Raw genomic sequence first — 5,490 nt, forward strand, 5'->3', positions numbered from 1 at the left:
TCGAGCAAATGGAAGCTGAGGGGTGGTTGCTCCTTCTTTCTCCATAGCACCTTGCTTACACCCTTCCTTCTTTCTTCTTCCATTTCTCAATCTTTTTATTCATCTACTTTCCTCCCTTTTTTCTACTCTTCACTTACCTTGGGAAAAAACCACAACCTAAAAGCATAAATACACTCTTTTTTAGGCTGACAAAAGGACATCCTCCTCATGCAGCATATCCTGCCATGGACAGCTGGACAATGGCTCCCGGTTCCTTCCCCGATGCTCACAGAGCCACGGTCCCTGCGGACACGGGCACGAGGCTCATGGGGTGCCGGGTGTCTCGGCTGGCGACAGGGAGGGCTGCAATAGCGCACACGATCCATTCTGATTCCGAGAATGCTGAATTCTTTATTATGAGCCAACCACTGAAATAAAACCAATCCCATTTTATTAAAAGCCCAAAGACACAATTAGATCTTGCAGATTATGCAAATGATGTGTAGCCCTCTGACTGTTGGCAATTTGCCGCATAGACCTCTGTGCTGCAGCGTTTGGGAAGCCCTGTCTGAACACCGGTTAGAGACCCTTACCCCCTTGCATAGCTCTGGAGCCTGAAGCCCTGATAAATATTCCACAAAATATGAACAGCCTATTTTCTCTTGCTACTCTGACCTTTTCCCCAAGATGTTAGAATGTATTTTTTTGCCAGCTACTGTATGCTTATCCCCAGGGGTCAGGGACCTACAGGGCTCTATTAACTGTCAGTGGGGTTTTTTTCCTGATGTCTGAGTTTACCCATAGCTAAGCTAATGTACTGAAGAGAGTCTTGGCAGGGGCAATAGACACCGTGTCACCGAGGGCATAAAGGCCAAGGAGCGGATGGAAAAACCTGGCGGTGAAACTTAATCAGCAAGTAAAGACCTGAAGCCAGACTGCATTTGATCGGAGGGACCCCACAAACACCTAGTGCAAACAGAAGCGGCTGCTTTCCCTTTCCCCCGCTGCAATTTGGCACCCTGGCCCAGAGCCGGCAGCCGGCAGGCAGAGGGGTGCCGCCACCGGTGCTTGCCCGGGACGGGGAGAGCCGCAGCACCCAGAGCAGCATCCTTGCGCAGAGCGCCCAGCTCTCGGCTTTGGGGTTGCTTGCAGTGCTCAGGCACTCGTCTGGGGGATAAGTGCCTTCTCTCATTCTGTCCTCTATTTTCTCATTTTTGACTTTTATGGTTTTTCATTTACAAGTCTAATCAGAGAGAGGCAGCAGGATGGAATAGTGCAATCATTCAACATAGATTAACAATAGAGTCAATGGCCTACAAGTGTTTGCAGCACCCCCCAATGCAAGCTCCTTCAGCACCGAGCCAGGAGAGACTCTAGGAGCTAAAGCAGAAAGGAGCTGCAGATACAGAGCTATCGCTTGGAGACCTTGGCTAAGCACGCCTGCCTTCCAAACGGACCAGCATCTCCTCCAGGAGCTCCCCTTGCAGGAAGTTTTCAGGCCAGACAGCAAAGGCAAGGGAAGCAGCTCATTTCATCTGTTTTGGAACAACTTTAAACGCCGCCACCGCTGCGGCCACAGCCCAGGCAAGCTGGCCTGGGGGCAGCTCGCTGGGGGTGCCACTAACCCAGATCCACCAAGGCTGGATCGGTGCATTGCCGACCAGACCCAACCGCAGCCGTGCTCTTACAGCACACGCTGCCACTGCGAGCACAGCTTCCCAAGCTGGGAGTGTTCATGCCGGTAGTCCTGAATATACCCTCAGGACTGCTCTTCACAGCTCTACAACCACACAATCTAGGTTTTAATCTCCAAACCCAATTTTTTTTCAGGAAAGAAATAATCTAGTTTAATCATATTGGTAAGAACGCACTGTTTGAGTGTGTAAATCCCTGTCAGTGAGATCCTGAAGAACCTAACACCCAGGTGAGGTGTGTAATTTCAACCCACTGCAAAAGTAATTAACAGCACAATTCAGCAAAGCATTAAAAACCTGGGTTTTGTGTTGTTTTATTTTAAGCACTTGCGTAAGCACCTTATTGAATCAAGACTTAACACTGCGTATCATTCCTCCACGCAGGGCTGGCATAGCCGATATTCCACTCGGCTACGAAACAGCAGCACGTTACAAGGCGAGCCTCCTGGCAAAGCACCGTGCTGGTCCTGAGCCCTGGTGCCCTGGGCTGCGCCATCGCTGCGGCTCTGCCCATCCTGCTAAGCCATCCCACTCTCTCTTGACACAAACTGGCTTTCCAAGCCTAACAGGCTATAACTAGGTTTTTAAGAGCAGTCTAAAGTTAAAAATAGTTGGCATTTTGGAATTGACTGCGAGGTAAAATTCAAGCTTCCACTAGGTTTGTTAGCCATCGGAAAGTATTTTGAACACGGAAGTGTGCAAAACATGATTGCTGCTAAAGACCACAGCTGGAAAAAATATGTCACATTTTTATAACTGCTGTATACCTAATAAAATATAATAGATTTACTATCAGTTGAAGAATAGATTGGTAAACACAGTAAATTAAATCCTATGATGAAGTTTATTAAACTTCAAGGCAGTGCCTACTGAGACAGGAAGACGAGAAGTTATTGGAAATTCTGAGCCTGCCATCTTCGTTTTCCATGTTATTTTAAACTGTTGTTACCCAAAAAGGGGCAGGCTATGGTACCTGAATATATACAGACACGCCAGCTCCATGATGCGACTCACTATGCCTGGCCCATAATTTACCAGCTTTAACCCTCCTGTGAAATGACATCTATATAAATATTGTTAATAGCACTAACATAATGTTAAGTCAGGTTTTACTGGACTCCCTCATACACCCTTTGGATTTATTAGCTATAGGATTTGAAGTAAATTTTTATTAGCCCAAGTTAAACCCAGCTACCATGGGCTTGGCATTTGGGCTTTCTTTCCCCCATCCTTCTTCCTTTATCTGAGCTTGGGCCCCCTTTTCGCAGCCCAGCGCTTCCTCCCTCAGACCGAAATGTCCTCGGATAAATCTTACGGAATGAAATATTTATTAATTTTCCTAACCAATGTTGATCTCATAAATTACCAGGACTTTTTCATGAAATGGTTATTAACATCCATGGCTGTATGTTAATGGCTTATTGACCAAATATGGGATAATTAGACCCTAGGAGCACTGGCCACTGTGATCTATGAGAAGCAAATTTGGCCCTTATTACACCAATGACCTATTTAATATCTACTGATGAATTTAAGGTAGAATCACGGGCAGAATTTGTTTCAAGGAGCTGCCCTCCAACTAATGAGCAGAAAGATTCTTGTATAAAATCTATTGATCCAGAAAAAAATATTAGCAAAAATCATTTTTTGTAACTGGTGATTAATTGGCTAAATAAGCGTTAGACTGAGATACACCAAGAAACCACTGGTAACCAGATATTTCCTGGGATTAACAAAACAATGAGTCTGTTTGACTAGAGGGCCCTGCCTTCTCTCCCAGCTTTGAAGGATTTAGGTCCTGATTTATACTATGAAGATTTATACTAATATTTTTAAAGAATTTAAACATTTATCCATGCTGCAGTTTCAGGAACAACTGTTTAGACGTGCTGCAAATAAGCAAGCTGTGTTTGGTTTAAGTTGCTAAGCATGCTGTATATTTGAAATGGGAGAGTTAGCATGCTGCGCACTGCTCAAGGAGACCCTTTCCTCTGTCATCTCACAGTATTTAAAATCAAATTAAAGATAAAATAAAAGGAATCAAAGCAAAGCCAGAAAGGAAGGAATACAATTTGTTTGAAGTACTCTAGCTATAGCCTCGTTGCAGGCAGGATGCACAAGTCTGAATGCAGTTTAAAAATTAAGCTGGTGATGTTTTTGTGAATACAAAAAAATCCCCCAGCTGATCCAGCAAACTAATTTGCACTCCGGTCCTCTGACCCAGAAAGGCTTCTCTAGAAGTGTACGTACTTGGAATTGTTACAGGCACATCGCAATCAGTGGAGAGGACTTATTTGAATGCCTCATTGTTTTGGATCCAAAGAAATGCAATATAAGTAACGGTACATGTTTGCGTGGGAGCTGACGGCTCCGCGGTGCTGTGCCTCGCTGGGCGCTCCCACCCGGGCTCCCCTTCCACAGCTCATTGCTTAGTCCAGCTCCTAAAGCCCGGCTCTGGCTGCTTACCCAGTCCGCCTGCTTCTCTCACAGCCTGGAGCGTCACAAATGAGGAGAGACTGGTTTGGCAGGTCATCGCGGAGATCCTGTAACACAACTGATGAGGGAGAGGAAACAATTTATTGCCCCAAATAAATGCTGTAGTTCCAAATATCAGGCAGCTACCACTCTTCTTATCCCACTCAGTATAACTTTTAGGTCCTATGCAACCGCTAACAGTGATTTTAAACTCTTTCTCCCTGCCAGATTCAGCTTCTCTGTAAGAAGGGGTAAACCCAAGAAGGGATTAACTGATTGCTGCAAACAGGAGCGCTGCGAGTTCTCACAATTCAGACCTTGCCAAAGCTCCAGGACACAACAACAAGTAATTTTAACCTCCATTGAGTTTAAAAAAAAAAAAGAAAAAAAAAAAAAAAGAAGTCTTCCACAGCAGTTCCTCCATCAAGGCTGCACGAAGCAGAGCTTCCCGGGGTCAGGACAGGCTCAAGTTCCCGGCTGAGGCTGGGCTCAGCACAGCGTGCCCGCGCCTGCTGGGGCGTGGAAGCCCTGCAGACCCCGCGCCGGGAGCCTCCGGTGCTCGGACACGCAGATTACTGCAGCAGTGCATCACTGCAGATAAAGTAAATCCAGTAATAAATATGGAGTGCAGGAGTAGACTGCAAGGAGTAATTCACAATAGCTATTGTACCTCTCCAATTCACTGTAGTAGGAGAGATTGCCTGGAGGTAGACAGTGGAAATATTAGAAGGTGAAATAAGAAGGAAGTTTCCCTAACTGAGCTGAGGAGAAGCTTTATAGGCTAATGAAGGGACAGATGACACAGACAAAAGAAAAATACCACAAGAGATAAAAAGGAAGAATTAATGTATGAAAAATGAAAGCAAGCAGATTAAAAAATAGAAAGCCACCAGCACTCCCTTTGCTCACCTATTATTCCCTAACTACAGATAAGAACCCAGGGGCTGCAGTCAGACACACTGTTTTAATCATTTTTATACCCTTTTCCTGCTTCTTTTGCCCTCTCTCAAGGAATCTACTAACAGCCATCACCAGAGACAGACGGACAGACAAGCAACGCACCCAGGACTCTAGGTGTGCCTGGCAGAGATGCCCATAGGTATCATCCCAGCTCAGGGAACCTGAGGCTGCAGCCACCACTGCTGCTCTTCCTCCATCCACCTCTTCCTCAGCTGCACCGGGAACACAGCCAGCCCCCATTTGGCTGAAGGGCTTTTAATAGCTCCCCCTCCCCGATTGCTTGACTGCAGGCAGCTGAAGAGAGCATTAAGCACAGTGACTCGTGCAGGACCAGGGATGACACTATCTGGGGAGGAGGAGGAGGAGGTGGAGGAGATGGCCT

General features: G+C 46.1%; 1 long non-coding RNA gene across 1 annotated transcript; it reads right to left on the reverse strand.

Annotated features, from left to right (window-relative positions):
* Window positions 1-339: 339 nt before the first annotated feature.
* On the reverse strand, window positions 340-5,275 carry LOC127023539 (uncharacterized). Its single transcript, XR_007767458.1, has 3 exons — window positions 5,211-5,275; window positions 4,140-4,227; window positions 340-407 (listed from the first exon to the last, which is right to left on the reverse strand). It is a non-coding gene; the product is annotated as an uncharacterized LOC127023539 (long non-coding RNA).
* Window positions 5,276-5,490: the final 215 nt, after the last annotated feature.

This window comes from Gymnogyps californianus, chromosome 18, assembly GCF_018139145.2.
Source record: "Gymnogyps californianus isolate 813 chromosome 18, ASM1813914v2, whole genome shotgun sequence".
In the NCBI taxonomy this organism is placed as follows: domain Eukaryota; kingdom Metazoa; phylum Chordata; class Aves; order Accipitriformes; family Cathartidae; genus Gymnogyps; species Gymnogyps californianus.